Here is a 20,414-nt window from a genome sequence, read left to right as displayed (position 1 = left end):
GGTGATGCCATCCAATCATCTCATCCTCTGTCATCCCTTTCTCCTCCTGCTCTCAATGTTTTCCAGCACCAGGGTCTTTTCCAATGAGTCAATTCTTTGCATCATGTGGCCAAAGTATTGGAGCTTCAGCTTCAGCATCAGTCCTTTCAATGAATGTTCAGTGTTGATCTCCTTTAGGGTTGACTGGTTTGATCTCCTTGCTGTCTAGTTAGCTCCCAAGAGTCTTCCTCAGAACTACAGTTTGAAAGCATCAATTCTTCAATCCTTGGCCTTTCCCCTGGTCCAACTCTCATATAGGTACATGATTACTGGAAAAACCATAGCTTTGACTATGTCGTCCTTTGTAAGCAAAGTGATGTCTCTGCTTTTTAATATGCTGTCTAGGTTTGTCATAGTTTTTCTTCCAAAGAGCAAATGTCTTAATTTCATGGCCATAGTCACCATCCACAGGGATTTTGAAGCCCAAGAAAATAAAGTCTGTCATTGTTTCCATTGTTTCCCCATCTATTTGCCATGAAGTGATGGGACTGGATGCCATGATCTTAGTTTTCTGAATGTTGAGTTTTAAACCAGCTTTTTCACTCTCTTCTTTCACCTTCATCAAGAGGCTCTTTAGTTCCTCTTCACTTTCTGCCATAAGTGTGGTGTCATCTGCATATCTGAGGTTATTGATATTTCTCCTGGCAATCTTGATTCCAGCTTGAACTTCATCCACCCCGACATTTCACATAATGTACTCTGCATATAAGTTAAGTAAGCAGGGTGACAATACATAGCCTTAGAGTACTGCTTTCCCTATTTTGAGCCAGTCCATTGTTCCATGTCCGGTTCTAACTGTTGCTTCTTGACCAACATACAGGTTTCTCATTGAATGATAATCCCCGTTATTTTAGTTTATTCTCATTTCTTCATTTGTTGCTTTTTACCTATTTAAACTAACTCCTGAGTCATAGCTCTAGAAAATCTCATCTGCCCATACCTTTTTGTTGGATCATTTAGGCACTGGCACTGTATGTGAGGCCCTAAACTCAAGTCCATGTGGCTGAATTTCCCAACTGCAGGCTGTCACATGATCTTAATCTTTAATCTTGGTATATCACTGAATGGGATGAAATTATAGATTTGCTTCAGGGTTCACAGAATTTCCACTCAATGGTAGCTTTGTTAAACGAGGAAAATAAAACTTATTTAATATTTACAATGGAAACCTTTACTAAAATGATTATACATCACTTTATTAAGTACCTCTTATGTTCCAAGCACTTCACTAATTAATATATGTGTATTATCTCTACTAATCCACATCAACCCCAGTATGCTAGCATGATTACTTCTTCATTTTACAGATAATCAGATCCAGGGAGTGTGACCACAGATTTCTTGCTCTTGATTTTAATGTCTATATGATATTTCTTCATATTAAAAGCTGTGTGACCCTAATTCACTTAGTTGTGATGAGCCTACAACAGATATGTAAGAGAAAGATAATACTACTACTGACCCTTTGAATTTCTCATATTTTTGTCATTTCATGTAATGTATTACCTCAGTCCTCATCACAATCCTAGAAAGTAGACATTGTTCTTGTACCTGTATAACAAAGCTTTGCAAAACTTAGTGGTATAAACCAATAACAGTTTATTATTTCTCATGATTTTAGGCATGTAAAATTTGGGTGGCTCCTCTCCTTGCCTCTCTTGACATAATCTGTTGTCATCTGATAGTTCCCCTGGAACTGGAGGTTCCAACAGGCCTCAGTCACGTACCTGACAGGTGAAGGGACAAAGGCTTTTCAGTTTTATTGGTAGCCTTTTAATCTTCACTAGACTAGACTGACCTTCACAGCATCATGGCCTCAGAATTCCAAGATGGTGAGACTGGGAAGTATAAGATAACTTAAATCTTAGGTCAAAATAAGTGACCAGGCCAAAAAAAAAAAAAAAAAAGCAGAGGAGAAAAGGAAAGATATCCCCACCTGAATGCAGAGTTCCAGAGAATAGCAAGGAGAGATAAGAAAGCCTTTTTGAGGAAACAATGCAAAGAAATAGAGAAAAATAATAGAATGGGAAAGACTAGAGATCTCTTCAAGCAAACTCGAGATACCAAGGGAACATTTCATACAGAGAGGCTCAGTGAAGGACAGAAACAGTATGGACCTATAAGAAGCAGAAGAAATTAAGAAGAATACACAGAAGAACTATACAAAAAAGATTTTAATGACCTGGATACCATGATGGTGTGATCACTCACCTAGAATCAGACATCCTGGGATGTGAAGTCAAGTGGGCCTTAGGAAGCATCACTATGAACAAAGCTAGTGGAGGTGATGGAATTCCAGTTGAGCTGTTTCAAATCCTGAAAGATGATGTTGTGAAAGTGCTGCACTCAATATGCCAGCAAATTTTGAAAACTCAGCAGTGGCCGCAGGACTGGAAAAGGTCAGTTTTCATTCCAATCCCAAGGAGGAGCTATGCCAAAGAATGTTCAAACTAACAAACAATTGTACTCATTTTACATGTTAGCAAAATAATGCTCAATATCCTTCAAGCTAGGCTTCAACAGTATGTGAACCAAGAACTTTCAGATGCACAAGCTGGATTTAGAAAAGGCAGAGGAACCAGAGACCAAATTGCCAGCATCTGTTAGATCATCAAAAAAGCAAGAGAGTTCCAGAAAAACATCTACTTCTGCTTCATTCACTATGCTAAAGCCTTTGACTGTGTAGATCACAAAAAACTGTGGAAAATTTTTCAAGCGATGTGAATACCAGACCACCTGACCTGCCTCCTGAGAAATCTGTATGCAGGTCAAGAAGCAACAGTTAGAACCAGACATGGAACAACAGGCTGGTTCTAAATCGGGAAAGGAGTGCATCAAGCCTGCATATTGTCACCTGCTTATTTAACTTATGTGCAGAGTACATCACGAGAAATGCCAGGCTGGGTGAGGTGTGAGCTGGAATCAAGATTACGTGGAGAGATATCAATAATCTGAGATATGCAGATGACACCACCCTTATGGCAAAAATCAAAGAGGAACTAAGGAGCCTCTTGATGAAAGTGAAGGAAGAGAGTGAAAAAGTTGGCTTAAAACTCAATATTCAAAAAACTAAGATCATGGCATCCAGTCCCATCACTTCATGGCAGTTAGATGGGGAAACAATGGAAACAGTGACAGACTTTATTTTCTTGGACTCCAAAATCACTGCAGGTGGTGACTGCAGCCATGAAATTAAGATGCTTGCTCCTTGGAAGAAAATCTATGACCAACCTAGACAGCATATTAAAAAGCAGAGACATTACTTTGCCTACAAAGGTCTATATAGTCAAAGATATTCTTTCTCCAGTGGTCATGTACAGATGTGAGAGCTGGACATTACAAACAGCTGAGCACCGAAGAATTGATGTCTTTGAGCTGTGGTGCTGAAGAAGACTGTTGAGAGTTCCTTGGACAGCAAGGAGATCAAACCAGTCAATCTGAAAGGTAAGTTAACCCTGAATATTAATTGGAAGGACTGATGCTGAAGCTGAAGCTCCAACACTTTGGCCACCTGATGTGAAGAGTTGACTCATTGGAAAAGACCCTGATGCTGGGAAAGATTGAGGGCAGGAGGAGAAGGGGATGACAGAGGATGAGATGGTTGGATGGCATCACTGACTCAGTGAACATGAGTTTGAGCAAGCTCTGGGAGATGGTGAGGGACAGAGAAGCCTGGTGTGCTGCAGTCCTTGGGAATGCTCAGAATTGGACATGACTGAGTCACTGAACAACAATAGCAAAGTCACAAAGTTGGTCCTGATAAGAGGCGCAGCAGTGCCACATAAAGTAGGCATTACCACACTCACTGGGAGTTATTATTATTACAAATCTCATCTTAAAAGTCATGAAACTGAGCAGAAAAGCTGGCATTGAAACCCAGCTGTGTATTGTCAATTCCTTGGCTTTCTTCCCACTCTGTCATGCAGTCAGTAGTACCTCCGTTCCCACAGTTCTGCTGTCAGGACTGGATGAGACATGCTGGGGAGGTGTTCTGCAAACTCATTCGTGTCATTCAGAGTCCTCTCAGGTCTGTCTGTTGACTTTTTAGTTGGGCATATATTTATTAAACGTAGGACTCTATTCCAGGGCATGGCGTTTGGAGTTATAGCCCAGCGATAAAGTCAGGTTGGAACTTGAATACGGATCCTCTGAATACCTGTTCATTCCTCTTTTCACCATAATCAAAAGCAAGCAACTTGCTGCCACTGCCATTCTCCCATGCCCCTGGTACCAGCAACTGATCAGAGTTAACACTCAAGATGAAACATTCTTGCTATATACAATGAGTAAATGATAGTTTCAGGTATTGCTGGTGAAACTGGTTATTCACATGCAAAACGTTAAACTGAAGCCTTACCTTACACCACTCCCTCAAAATAACAGGGAGTAGATAAAAGACTTAAGACCTGAAGCCATAAAACTCCCAGAAGAGAATATGGGGTGTATGCTCTTGTCGTTGGTCAATGATTTTTTGGATTTGACACCAAAAACAAAGGTAACAAATACAAAAATAAACAACTGAAACTACATCAAACTAAAAAGTTTGTGCACAGCAAAGGAAAGCAGCAACAAAATGAAAAGACTGGGATGAAAGAAAATACTTGCAAGCCATATTTCTGACAAGTAGTTAACATCCAAAATATATAAAGAAGTAATACAACTCAACAGCAAATAATCTGATTAAAAAAGTAGGCAGAGGAATGGGAAAGACATTTTCTAAGAAGATATATGAATGGCTGCAGACGCATTAAAATGTTATCAACATCACTAATCATCAAGGAAATGTAAATCAAAGCCTTAGTAAGATATCATCTCATATCTTCAGAATGGTTATCATCCTTCACAATATAGGAAAATCAAGCCATCACGCCATATACCATAAACTTATACAGCAATGTATGTCAATAATTAATAAAGTTGGAAAATACCATTATATTAAAAAGGAATGGCTATCCTCAGAAAAAATAAGAGGTAATAAATGTTGGCAAGGCTGTGGAGAAAAGGGAAGCCAGGTGCACTGTTGGTTAAAATGTAAATTGGTGCAGCTACTGTGGAAAACAGCATGGAGGTTTCTCAAAAATTGAAAATAAAACTGCTATATGATCCAGGATTCCTACCTCCACGTATGTATAAAAAAAAAAAAAAAAAAAAAACGAAAACACCATCTCAAAGAGATATCTACACTCACAAGTTCATTGTAGCATTATTCACAAAGGCCAAGATGCAGAAAAATCCAAGTGTTCAGCAATGGATGAATAGAGAAAGTGTGTTATATTACATACAATGGAATATTGTTCAGCCATCAGAAAGAAGAAAATCCAGTCATTTTCAGAAACATGGATGGGCCTTGAGGGCACTATACTGAGTGGAGTAAACCAGACATAGACAAATACTGTGTGGTATCTCTTATATATGGAATCTGTTTTTAAAAGCTAAACTCACGGAAACAGCAATTTGCTAAGGGCTGAGGGATAGGGCAAATAGAAATTTCCTCTAAACTTTCACAAACCTTCAGCTATAAATTGAACAAGATTTGAGGGTCTAATATACAGTGTGGTGACTATAGTTGATAACATTGTATTGTATAATTGAAATTTGGTAAGAGAGTAGAAATTAAATGTTTTTACCCTTCTATTCTTCCTACCTATCTAAATATGTGAGGTGATCGGTGTGTTAATTAATTATATGGGAGGAGATATTTCACTATATGTATTTCCCCTATTTGTGTATATATATATATATATACATATATATACACACACATATCAAATCATCACAATATACACTTTATAAATATCTTACAATTTTATTTGTACCACAGCAAAGCTGGGAAAAAAGTGGATCCTACTTGAAATTTTTATGTTGAATCATATCTAATTATCTTTTCAGATAACACACAGATATACAGTAAAATCATTGGTCATTTTCTTCTTAAAGAATGAAACTGCCCAGCTCAGGTTTCTGAAATATATGAGACTGGGAACTTTGCAGTCAGAAGAACTCTACTTCTAAATTAGGTACTTCCTTTCCTAGTGAACTGGGTATGGAAATATTCAAGGTCTCTTTACCACTATCCCACAAATCCTTTTCTGAGAGTACCTTTTTTTTCCCCTTCAGCCTCCATCTCTCTTTTTCCATCATCTCCTCTGTCTCTTTTCTTCTTCCATCTTTCTCTGTCTCTGCCAAAGGCATAATTAGCACATCTTGCATTTAGAAATGAGATCCTGCAGGGTGCACTATTATTCTACGAATAATGACTGCACCCTAATTGCAGTAAAATTGCCACTTGGAATGAGAAGCTTAATGGACTGCACATCTGCATTGAATAAATCAAAGGAAACCATTGTTGATTTTGTGTCCCGATTCCTGCAGTAAATACCAATTTTGAAAAAAGAAGTTGCTTAAATGTTTCCTTTTCAGCAGTACCTTGCAGCATTACTGCAATAATGAAGGCAAACATTAGAATGACAGCCACTGTTTTTTACCAGAGATTTTTTTGTATACGGTCGCTGATGACTTCAAACAATTTAAGAACACTGAAATCATAAAGATGTCTGAAAGAACATTAAAGTTCTCATTGATCAGAAAGTTTATCTGGACAAAATGGAACCCATCTGTGGGTGTGTATATGATAAACTGGATATCTATTTTTAATCTATGATTTCTTTGTCTGAATGAATGTGAGAATTTACTTCCTTACCATTGTTTTGAAATTGTAGAAATTGAATTCTGAGGATCTTTTTATCTAGTTTCTTTTTTCTAGAACCTCATTCAAAAAATATTTATTAAGCCTCTACCATATATCAGATCCTTGTAGTTAGAGGCACATTTCAGGCTGAATAGAATACAGTATCTATTATTACAAGCTACATCATGCAGTTTAGAAAGGATATTTCTACTTTTAAGCATCTTTAGAAATAGAAATTCCACGACCTCTTCACATTACCCAAATGTTCAAAACAAGCAATTCTACTTCACTTATATTTCTATGCAACTCTAATTGTTACTAAGGGATTAGAGGGGAAAAGAAACTCTTAGCTCTCAGCTTATACAGAAAGAAAGTATTCCTATTTTCCTCTGCAACCAAGGAAAATAGTCTATTGAGCTAACAAAAAGAAATAAAATGCATTTGTTTCACAATTGTTTGGCATGAACTCTATTTGGCATAGATTCAATTAGTCATTTATTTGAGGGAAATGTATTTCCATCTGTGGCCATGTCAGCTGAATCAGCTCCCGAGAATCCACTTACTGTGATGCTTCATCTATAGTTATTTTCTTTTTTTCAGCCAGGTAAGTTTTCACATACCCAAGTTAGTCGCTATACAGTGATACAATTATTTGTTTGTTTTTCCCCTGGAAAGATCTTAGTATTTTGTAGTCTCTAAAATAAATAAGGGATATGTATAATTTTATCTAATGTAAGATCACACAGATGTGAATCTATCATGGTGGTTTAGGCAATGAATTCAATATGTATCCTAAGTGAAGCATGAGTGAAAGTGAAACTAAAGTGAAACCTAACTGTCCAGTGTACAGACTAATCAGGGTTGCCCAGCGGTCCCTTCTGTGGCAGGCACCCTGCAAGCAAGAATGGAACTATCATTTAATTTGCATTTTATAAATTTCAAAGTACCTGAATAGACATCTCAAAGAAATATACCTCTGTGAAGTTTTCAGCCAGCATAATGCACAAAGACAAACACAGGGTCACAGAAGATCTCACTCTAAACTGAAGCGTAGATTCAGACCTAAGAAGGTGGATCAAAATTATTATTGTCTTACATGGATAATTAAGGTGAAAGTTGCTCGGTCGTGTCCAGCTCTTTGTGACACTCTTTGCTACAGCTCTTTGCGACATGGACTGTACAGTCCATGGAATTCTCCAGGCCAAAATACTGGAGTGGCTAGCTGTTCCCTTCTCCAGGGGATCTTCCCAACCCAGGGATCAAACCCGTGTCTGCCACATTGCAGCCAGATTTTTACCCTCTGAGCCACCAGGGAAGCCCACATGGATAATACAAGCTACCCAAGTGCCCGTGGTTCTATCTTAAAGGTATTTGAGACCACAAGAGAGTCTGTGTAGCCCCTGTTTCTTTTCCACTTAACCTTGCACATAGGGTTCCATTATTCCACATGCTTGCTTTCTTAAAGGCTGGTCAGATTACCAGCACACGGGTTTTTTCTGCTATCACTGGTGCCACTCACCTTGATATTAATATATGTGTGTGTGCTTAGTCACTCAGTCATGTCCAACTTTTTTGCAAAGCCATGGACTGTAGCCAGCCAGTCTCCTTTGTCAGTGGAATTTTCCAAGAATAACGGAGCAGGTTGCCATATCCTCCTCCAGGGAACCTTCCTAAACCACAGATCGAACCGGTGTCTCTGGCGTCTCCTGCATTGGCAGGCAGACTCTTTACCGCCGAGCCACCTGGAAAGTCCCCACTGAATGTATGATCATATTAATGTTCCGTTCATTGTCAATTAGAGGAACAAATTCCCCTGCCATTGAGAGGCGGTGGTGTGAAAAGAAATTCTAATAAATATAAATGTGCGATCTGATATACATGACTCAATCCTCTTAAAAAATATATCTTTATGTTTTGAAGCAGTGGTAAACTTTTATTTTTTCCTTCTGCAACATCAGTTGGCTTATGCTTGCATCCTTTGTGATGCGCCTGTGTAGGAAATGAAAATTTCAATAGAAAAGGAGAAAGGTGGGCAGGAATATAAAAGAAACAGAAGGCATTTACAATGTTATCAAGTTATGAATGCCAACCTTTCACCTTTTTATACAAAAAAGTAAATGCATGTGTGAGCATGTCTGTGTATATTGTCTTCGATTCACTTGCTCTTCAAATTAGGTAAATACAAGATTATTTTTAAATTATGTGTCACAGCCAAAAGCACAATTGATGTCTAAAGTACAGGCTTAGTGCAATGTGACTCCCCCCCCCTCCTCCTTGCTGTCTGCAGCAAACATTCTTTTGGAAGAATAGCTCCGTAGGGCATAGATCTAGTCCCTCTCTTCAATCTTCTTTAAGTATTTTTGAATCCTCTTAAATTGCTGCCTGTTTTAGGCCTTTGTGTGAGAATCAAGGATTCTCAGTGATGTATTCTCTAGGGATATGTACATACAAACCAGATAAGTGCCTTTCCTGGTCACCTCTTGGCCAGTAAGTTAGTCTGATTGCTTTGGTGCTGCATGTTGGGAGTCCTGGAATAGTTTCACAACAAATTAAGGATGCCGAGGAGGTGTTGGTGGTAGGGAATGATGCATTTAATATTCTTGTGTGTGCGTTCAGTTAGTCCATTTCCAACTCTTTGCCACCCCATGGACTGTAGCCCACCAGGCTCCTCTGTCCATGGGATTTTTCAGGCAAGAATACTGGAGTGGGTTGCCATTTCCTCCTCCGGGGGATCGTTCCAACTCAGGGATTGAACCTGTGTCTCCTGAGTCTCCAGGATTGGCAGGCACAATGAGGAACTTTGCTCCTGTTTTTAAGGAACTTAAAAACTTCTTCCTTAGAAAAAAAGAAAAGAAAACCCTATTGGTTCCCATAGGGAATGGTTCTAAATCTTGGCACCCCTAAGTTTTTCTTTTATATAGGAATATGCAGAATCTGTACTTTAAGCACTTTAAAGAATAACTGTAAAATAAGAGAGAACCTAAAATTAATCAAATAAATAATGTGAAGGTGTAGCAGGCATATTAGAATCTGCCATCTTAACACTTTCAATGTCCCTAAAACCTCATTTTACAGATCAGGGAACTGAGACACAAAACTCACCCAAGTTCACACAATAAGTTGTAGAGCTGGGATTTGATCTAAGAATCAAATACTCACTACCCAAGAGAGAATCTGTAAGCCTGAAGCCAATATAGCAGTAAAAAATAAAGCGATATAAATACATAAACATTTAAAATCTATATTCATGGAAGATTATAAACAAAATTGAAAATTGACAAACAAGAAAAATTCCATTGTACTGTATGGCAATATGGTTTGTAAAGGAGTAAGTGCATTTTAATATTTGATTTGTACTGAAAAGGAGGAAGCTAAATTCTATTTCTTTTGCATATTTAGAAAATAAAAGAATCAATTTCTAATGACTAGAGTTAGTATCATTTGAAAGGAATTAAATTCTGGTGGTTTTAGAGATTATCCAGGGAGACCTATAAGAAGATATAAAAATATAGAAAACTGGCACATTAGAATGAGGAGAAACTAAAGATATTAAATTAAGCCAGGAATTAAGCAACAACAACAAAAAATACAGACCATAGACTATTATATCCTTGTAAATGGGTTATGAACAGCCTTCTCAAAATATTTATATCATTATAACAAAGACTTTCAAAAACCTTATTCTCATACAGTCCTTGTATATAGCTGATTGCGTCTTAACAGAACACAGCTTCATAAGTGCACTTCTACATTGTATAGGAATGAATATGAAAATTGAGCTAGGTACAAGGTAAATGTACAAAATCAGTAAACAACTCACCCATTTACAGAATGCAATGGATAAGAAAAATGCTTATTTAATAATTGCAGTGAAATAGAGAAAAACCTGGCAATAATTTTAACTTAGACTACATGGCATCTGTATCAAAGAAATCTGTAAATACTATTGAAAGATGTGAAGCAAGACTAAACTCTAACACAACATTGTAAATTAACTATGTTTCAATAAAAAATTATTAAATAAATAATGAGAAAAAAAGACTAAACTTTGGAAAGTCTGCCTAAATTAATAGAATGTTTGAATATGATAAAATAACATGGCAATAAATGTGTTTGTTAAAAGTTAGTTCTCTTTAAGTTGTGTATACATATATAATTTATCATTTCATCATATATACATAAGATTTTAGTAATTTACTCGCTTCCCTGGTAGCTCAGATGGTAAAGTGTCTGCCTACAATGCGGGAGACCCGGGTTCGATCCCTGGGTCGGGAAGATCTCCTGGAGAAGAAAATGGCAACCCACTCCAGTACTCTTGCCTGGAGAATCCCACGGACAGAGGAGCCTGGTGGGCTACAGTCCATGGGGTCGCAAAGAGTCGGACACGACTGAGTGACTTCACTTCACTTTCACTTTGGTACTTTGTCTGAATTATTCTGAAGCTTATTTGAAGAATACATACATAATCACTACCTGAGAGAGAATTTCATCAACCTGAAGCCAATACAGCAATAAAAATAAATTAATAAAAATATGTAAATATTTAAAGCATATATACAGAAAACATTTATAAACAAAATGGTAATATCAGCAAACTGGAGAAAATATACCAAAAACATAACTGTGATAAATTGTAAAGATAGGCACTGAAGTAAAGGGATGCTGGATCCACGGTTCTAGTGCCTCACTGATTGAGGAAGGTGGAATCCATGGCACTTTGGGGGTGGCCACAAGCTCCCATGAAGTGGGAGATAGCCTTCAAGCAGCAAAACAGAGGTGCTGATGGCTCAGCTGGGAAGCTGTCAGCTTGTCTTGTAACCATCCACGTAACTGCAGGTAAACTCAGAGAGGGTGGAAGAAGATAGAGCAGGGGAAATTCAGCAGAGTCTCTACAAAGAGGTGTCTTGATTACAGAATTTAATGAAAAGTACTGGAGAAAAACTGTGTTGGAGAACAATGACTATTATGGGGGGAAAAGTGCATAAGTTAAACATTGGAAGGAACTATGGCAAAACATCAAAAGTGAATGTCTTGGACTCTAGGACTATCACCAAATTTCATTTATAATTGTTTTAGCAATAATATGGGCTTCCCAGATGTCTCGGTAGTAAAGAAACTGCCTGCCAAGTAGAAGACTTGGATTTGATTCCTGAGTCAAGATCCCCAGGAGGATGAAATGACAACCCACTCCAGTATTCTTGCCTGGGAAATCCCAGGGACAGGCGCCTGGTGGGCTCTAGTCCATGGGGTTGTCAGGAGTCAGACATGACTTAGCAACTAAATAACAACAGTAATAATATAGAAATAAGAATTGTCATAATTATTGTTGTTAATTTTGTTTTGTTTGGAGCAGGTGTTGGCAAAGTACAACTCAGTTTCTATTTTTGCAAAAAGAGTTTTATTTGATGCATAACCACAATCATTTGTATGCATATTTTCTATGGCTGATTTCCTTCAACTAAAGGGTCGAGTGGTTGCAACAAAGATTGAAAATATAATGTATTTATTTTCTGGATTTTTGCAGAAAAGTTTTGCTGATCCCTACTTTAGAACAATATACTGAACTAATAAGATAATTTGGGCACAACTTGAGTATGTTGGGGGAAAGAAAATGGACAGGGCACACTGCTTTTAAGTAATGTACATTGTGGCATAAATTTAAGAAGCACAGAGGTAGGGATACAAACTACTCAAAATATTCTTTCAGGTAGTAATCAAATTCAACTTTTCTATTCCATGTTTTGACTGTGAATCTTTTATAGTACAGCCTGGGAAAATTTGAGAACATCAACCATTCCTCTTGAAACAGTTCAATCAGTGCTTGAATTTCAAATCAATACCATCTTGAAATTATGTGAAGACAATGAAGTGGCCCACTAGCAAATTGCTTTTCAAATTGAGTTTGAAAAGCTTCAATTAAATGGCATCATTAAGAAAAGCGGGGCCCTAAATACCCAATAAAATGGAGCAGCCCTTCTTTGAGAGATGGGTAATTCCAGGACTGAAGCTGAGAAAGTACAAGGTGAACCTAGGAATGTTTTAGTGCCTGAAAGTAAGGAAGTGTTCAAAACCTACTAAGAACATTTCAAATGGATGCAAGAGCTGAACTGATGAGTCTGGCTAAATTTGAGACAACTTGAGCATGAAAAATAATGATGGCAATGGAGTGTAATATGACGGAAAAAAAATGCATGAGCTCATAATAACACCAGAAAAATGGGAGTGTGTTAGTCACTCAGCTGTGTCCGACTCTTGCTTTTCTTCATAGAATGCCAACTAAGATATGTGGAAGAAATGATGGTGTTAGAATATAACCATTTTGATACCACCAATATAATAATTAATTAAGGCAAGGATCATCAAGGATGCTAAAATTACTTAGTGTAAGATTGTTAAGGGGCAGCATATTTCATCCTCTCAAAGTATCACTCTAGAGATTGCTTGTTAAATGACAGTGAAAGGCTACTTTCATATTAAAAAGACCAGACATTAATCTGACTTGAATCAAATAGTTAAATTTAGGGCCCCATTAGTAGAATAAATTGACAGTCTGTGGCTTCTAATGTGATTCAGGAAATTACATAATATCATCTATGCAGTATTCTTACCAAAAATGTTTACTATGAATTTAATCATGGAGAATCAATCAGGCAAATCCAGAATATGGGATAATATACTAGTCAAGAGATGTAAATTTTTGCTCTGGATTAAAGAAGATTATTTTGGTTGAACAGGAACCAATGCAATGCATGTACTCTGGATTCTGGACACCAGGGCGAACAGATATAAAGGACATTTGGGAAAATTTAAATATAAATTTTATTTTAGAGAACATTATTATATCCATCTTAAATTTCTTGATGTTGTAATAGCATTATGGTTATATAGTATAATGTTCTTGTTCATGGGACATAGATGCTGAAGTGTTTAGGGGGTGAGTGTTGTGGTATCTGCTGTGTATTGCACATAGTTCAGAAATGAGAAGAGAGTGGGGAAATGTTTACTCTTAAATTACTTTCATTATTTAAATTGCATTTGTTTTGTTTTGTAATAGCATTATTGTAAACATTTATCATACAACTACTATGTCTAAGGATATTTGCTAAGCATTAGATCACAAAGAGGCACAGACAAAGGAATCTATTTTTCAAGAAGGCATCTATTTGCATGGCAATATTTCCCAGTTATTATATTTTGGATGCTAAACAGATAACTCCAGAAATAGGTATGGAAAGAGTTCAGGGAGACAGTAGTTTCCCAGGCTGAACTGATTTGATAGACTACAAATAGAGAGTCCTGAAGGAAGTCCCACCATTCACTGTGATGAAAAGCTCCAAATGAAGACTTACACTTGCTTTTCATGGTAAAATCTCTGAAATCCAAATCCTGATGAGCTCACCAGTATTAAATTTCTTATTCTTAAAATCTTCTATCACAGTTCTCTCATCAAATATAGAAAGAATAAAAATTAAAAAGTGAGTCTTCTAATCTGATGTCATCTGGACAACCCTCGCAACTGGATTTGTTATCCGCTAAGAGACATGCAGCAGGTTGCTCTGATACTTTGCTGGATTTTAGCAACATTTTCTCACTTTTGTACTTTCATATTATCACAGGAGACTAGAGGCCTACAAACTACATTTCTCAGATTCCTTTGCCAGCTGGCTTCTAATTAGGTTCTTCCAATAGAAGACACTGCAGGCATATTGGAGGGTGTGAGAAAAGAAGCCAGATCCTCCTGGCTGATTCCTCAGACAACAGGAGTTCAGGCTCTTGAGGTCTTGCTCAGGGTTGAGTTCTGAAAGGTTCAGTGGCAGCCGTGACCAAGAAGCCTCCGCAGCTCAGGGCTACCCGCTCTGGCTCTGGTAGGGGTGGCCTGGCAGCCGTAGGCACCGGTGTCTCAGTAGCGTAGCCCCTGTGGCCTTGGTCTCTGTGATGACAGTAGCTCAGTATATCTTTGGACTTACAGCAGCAGCAGAAGAACAGTGTCTTAGCTTTCTGCCAAGGATGGGGTTCCAAAGACAGCAGAGGATGCGCCAGCAAACTCAATGGCACAGCAGGGAATTTGAGTAATACAATTTTCCCATTTGCTCCTGCAGTCCTATTAGGAAATATAGGCTTTCTATCATTATCAACATCTGAGCAAACTAGAGTTTTCTTTTCTTCCCTAGTCATTCCAACACTTAAATGCTGTATTGAATTCTCCCTGTCTAGACTTCCTGGAGCCATTCCTCTTTTGTTTTTGGACTGGACATGTTCTGACATATTGGTGAATTTAATCATTTTTGTATAACTGGGCTTCAGGACTTGGGGTTCTAGGAGCAGCAGATTTTAGGTTTAAGCCAATACATTTTTATTTATGACTGCCTCTTAGCTGTATTTAAGAAACTGAAATTTGATTCACTCATTTAGATGGTTTTCTGATGCATTTTCTGCTGATGGCAGCAGCAACATGAGGTAAGAGGAAAGCTTTGGTGAGTGAGAGCAGCAAATGGGGTGGTGGGGTTTGCTGGATGACACCCGTAGACCTTTGGTAATTACTCCTGAAAACAAGTATTTAGCACTACCAAAGTGCCAATACTGAACTATATAACTTCTTACTAATTATCTCATGTGTCCTCCCCTTCCCCATGACAAAACTCCCTCAGTCCCACAGCCTAATGAGTATTGCTTCCTCCTTAGAGGGAGGACAATTTGGCCACTTGCAATAGAGTATCTTGGGATCATATGACTGAGAAATCCAACTACTGGGCATATATCTTGAGAAAACCGTAATTCAAAAAGACATATGTATCCCAATGTTTATTGCAGCACTATTTACAATAGAACATGAAAACAACCTAGATATCCATCAACAGGCAAATGAATAAAGAAGTTGTGGCACATACATACAATGGAATATTACTCAGCCATAAAAAGGAACAAAACTGAATCAGTTCTAGTAAGGTAGATGAACCTAGAGACTGTCATATGGAGGGAACTAAGTCAGAAAGAGAAAAGTAAATATTGGTATATTAACACATATATATATATAATAAAATCTAAAAAAATGATACTGATGAACCTATTTGCAGGGCAGGGATAGAAATTCAGCTATAGAGGGTAGATCTATGGACGTGATGGGGGGAAGGGTGAGGGTGGACCAAATTGAGAGAGTGGCTCTGACATATATACATGACCATGTGTAGATTAGAGAGCTAGTGGGAAGCTATTGTATATCACAGGGAGCTCAGCTCGGTGCTCTGATGACTGAGAGGGGTGGGATGGGGGGTTATGGAAGGGAGACTCAAGAGGGAGGTGATACATGTATACTAACAGTTGATTCTTGTTGTTCTACAGCAAAAACCAACTCAACATTGTAAAGCAATAATCTTCCAATTGAAAAGAGAATATGTTGGGGTGCTTATTAAAAATCAGGTTCTAGGAACTTACTGTACATTTGCTAAAAAATAATTTCTCTGGGTGGCACCTGGGAGCCCTATGTGATTCTATGCACCCTGCAAATTTGAGAAACACCATCAGAGAGAAGTAACTTGCTCAAGCTCAGAGTATTAGAGATAACATTTGAACTCGGTCTGACTTGAAATCCCATATTTCTCCTACTCACCCCTTACATAGTCCCATCATCTAAGGGAAGGAATTGTTGACCAAGATGAGAAGGCCACATGCTCTCAAGTATTATATTAATGTTCTCCATGTGATGAATATTTTGAAGTTCCAAGGTATTTTCATCCAGCTTTCTCATTTAACAAACCATAATATGGTTTGATTAAACAAAGGTTTGCTCTTCAAATTTATTCCAAGTACTGCTTCATATTCTTCTTCTCTGGGCAAGTGATGAAATAACACAAATTGTTCATCATTAAACATATTCTGGAGGATCCCCCTTGTCAATTTACTATACTTAATGGATCTGAAATGGAGGGCAATTTACCTCTGCCTTCATTTCTCCAATGACCTACTTGTTATTTGTTGCTTTGACTTTTTCTTCTAGTATCTCATTTAATGTAATAGTCTTGATTCATTTCAATTCATCAGACACTTATTGGGAGCCTATGTTTTCCATGCTGTCTTAGGCCCTGTGAGAGATACAAACTCTGTTCCTAAGGATCACGTTCTCCAAAGCTCCTGTTTGCGGGGTCTCATGTCCATGCCTTGATGCTTTTGGAATGAAATCAATAAAAATCTCCCTTTAATCTTAAAATTACCCAAATTGACAGCTTGTGGCTCAGCTTTTTCTCAATGAAGAGGTCAGTGAAAATGTCACAAAATATGCTAGGCAAGGAAATTGAAGTTTCCCATAGTAAATGTAATTGATGCTGAGGATGTTGCAAAACAAATCCCTTTTTATGACACATTTCCCAGGAGTGGGACCACAAGCTGATTCATTTGTTTTTCCTGTGAAAAGGTAAGCACAGTCTTTTCAGAATCAGAAAATGTCTGCCATAGGAAAGTCTCATTTTAAAGGAAGAGATTACCACAGCACCTTGCCTTATAGAGGTGTTGGGTTGACTTTAAATGAGGTTTTGCATTAAAAGTGCTCAGAACAGCTAAATATAAGAGCTCAATAAGGTGAGTTATTTTAAAACTGAGGGCTGTGTTTGATAGGAAGCATTTCTAAAATGCAGGAACAAACTTATAAAACATTTAATATACATTTCAACAAACATTTATGGAATGCGCTTATGGGGGAGAATAAAAATCAGACCTGATTTTAACTTACTATCCAGTTGCTTACTATCTAGCTTTAAACAAATATATACATAAATAACTATTACCTAAAGCTGCTGTCCCCAAATTTTTTGGCACCAGGGATCAGTTTTGTGGAAGACATTATTTCCATGGAGGGATTGTTTCAGGATGATTCAAGGGCCTTGCACTTAATTTCTATTATTATTGCATCGGCTCCACCTCAGATTATCAGACATTAAAGGTTGGGGACCCCTGGCCTAAAGCATTATTTTTAATGATCATAAATGAGGACATATTTGAATAGTGATAATAAATTAAAAAAAACAATATATTTCTATGTAGCTTTATAGTTTAAAGTGCTTTTTCTCACTTAATCCTCACAATAATTGTGTGAGGCAAATATTCATAGAAATAACTGAGCAATGATGAAGTGATTTGTCTGTGGTTCAGAGCTTTGAGGGGTCAGAGCGAGGACCAAACTTAATTTATTCCAAGCTTAAATTTGGGTAAATGATATCAGAAAGCAGTATAGACTGTCCATGGATTTTAAGAAACAGTTCTAAGGGGAAAATGGAGACCATTTTTTCAGATTAATGAGTCTGGCTCTTTAATTTGCTAAACGATGTACAAACAAAGAAGTGATCTTGTTCTCTAGGCTTTTTACATCATCCAGCAAATCATCCTACACTGCCTGTTAATAAACCACCATGAAGCTCCTAACTCTTATTCAAGTGTGATTGATGGCTGAGGAATGTTATTAGGAAAATAATAAGCTAATTTCATTAATTAGTTGATAATATCTCAACTGAGTCTACTAATTGGAAAATTAGCTTGGAAATGTTGGTCAAAAATGAATCACAGAAATATAGTCATACTCTTTTGGACCTAGTTAATAGAATTAAACATTTAAATCATTATATTTTCTAATTAAGCATCATCCTAAGACACCCTTAGAGAGAACACCGCGAGGAGGGAAATACTGTTAAAATTTCAAGTCAATAGCATTTAAACTATGGATAAAATAGAGGAAGGGAGGGAGGAAAGGAGGACAGAGAGAGAGACCGAGAGGAGGGGATGGAGGGGGAGAAAATGGCTATCTTTAAATTCATAGTCCACAATGCCTAATATAGATGCTTAAAACTGAGTTTCTGGAGAAAACATAAAACTAAATCACAGTACTATGAAATGACTGCACAATTGCACTCATTTCACATGTTAGCAAGGTCATGCTCAAAATCCTACAAGATAGACTTCAACAGCGTTTGAACCAAGAACTTCCAGATGTACAAACTGGATTTAGAAAATGCAGAGGAACCAGAAATCAAACTGTCAACATCCATTGGATCATAGAAAAAGCAAGAGAATTTCAGAAAAATATCTACTTCAGCTTCACTGACTATGCTAAAGCCTTTGACTATGTGGATCACAACATATTGTGGAAAATTTTTTAAGAGATGGGAACACCAGACCACCTTACCTGCCTCCTGTGAAATCTGCATGTAGGTCAAAAGCAACAGCTAGAGTTGGACATGGAACAATGAACATGGAGCAGCAATTGGGAAAGGAGTACGTCAAGGCTCTATATTGTTACCCTGTTTATTCAACTTACATCACGTGAAATGACAGGCTGGATGAATCACAAGCTAGAATCAAGATTCCTGAGGGAAATATTGATAACCTCAGATATGCAGACGATACCATCATTATGGCAGAAAGTGAAGAGGAACTAAAGAGCCTCCCGATGAAGGTGAAAGAGGAGAGTGAAAAAGTTGACTTAAAACTGAACATTCAAGAAACAAAGATCATGGCATCCAGTCTTACCACTTCATGGCATGTTTCATGGAGAAACAATGGAAACACTCAAAGACTATATTCTTGGGCTCCAAAATCACTGTGGATGGCGGTTGCAGCCATGAAATTAAAAGATGCTTTTTCCTTGGAAGAAAAGCTAGTCAAACCTAGACACTGTATTAAAAAAAAAACAAAGACATTACTATGCTTACAAAGATCTGTGTAGTCAAAGCTATGGTTTTTCCAGTTGTCATGTACAGATGTAAGAGTTGGACTGTACAGAAGACTAAGCACTAAAGAACTGATGCCTTTGAATTGTGGTGTTGGAGAAGACTCTTGTGAGTCCCTTGGACATTAAGGAAATCAAAGCAGTCAATCCTAAAGGAAATCAACCCTGAAAATTCATTGGAAGGACTGATGCTGAAGCTCCAATACTTTGGCCACCTGATGAGAAGAACTGACTCATTGGAAAAGACCCTGGTACTGGAAAAGATAAAAGGCAGGAGGAGAAAGGGACAACAGAGGATGAGACAGTTGGATGGCATCACTGACTCGATGGACATGAGTTTGAGCAAGCTTCAGTAGATGGTGAAGGACAGGGAAGCCTGACATGCTGCAGTCCATGGAGTTGCACAGAGTTGGACATGACTAAGTGTCTGAACAACAACAAAAATTGCTTTTACTTACTTTAAAACTAGTAGAGAACTTCTTTGAAAATATTATAAAGAATAGATGGCATCTTTACTTCTCCCCTATCTTTAGCCTTGCCTGGTGGCTTAGACAATAAAGAATCTGCCTGCAATGCAGGAGACCTGGGTTCAATCCCTGGGTTGGGACGATCCCCTGGAAAAGGGAATGGCAACCCACTCCAGTATTCTTGCTTAAGAAATTCCATGTATAAGGAGCCTAATGGACTAGTCCATAGGACATGACTGAAGGGCTAACACTTTCACTTTTCACTTATCTTAAGCCTACCTGAAACAATAAAGGAATAAACTGTTGATCTCCCTTCACAATAAAATTAAGAAGTTAACTATTAATTCACTGACTCTGAAGACAACTTGACAATAATGGACATAGCAGCTAAAAACTGATATAGAATTCAAATGTAAGTTAAAACTCATGTAGCTCAGCCTTGGAGCACTATCTCAATCTAGCAGCCAGAAACAATTAAAAATTATTTCGTTAGTAAACTATTTTCTTT

The sequence above is a fragment of the Odocoileus virginianus genome, chromosome 17 (assembly GCF_023699985.2).
Source record: "Odocoileus virginianus isolate 20LAN1187 ecotype Illinois chromosome 17, Ovbor_1.2, whole genome shotgun sequence".
Lineage (NCBI taxonomy): Eukaryota > Metazoa > Chordata > Mammalia > Artiodactyla > Cervidae > Odocoileus > Odocoileus virginianus.
The sequence above is the reverse complement of the archived record's forward strand: the minus strand, read 5'-3'. Positions refer to the sequence as shown.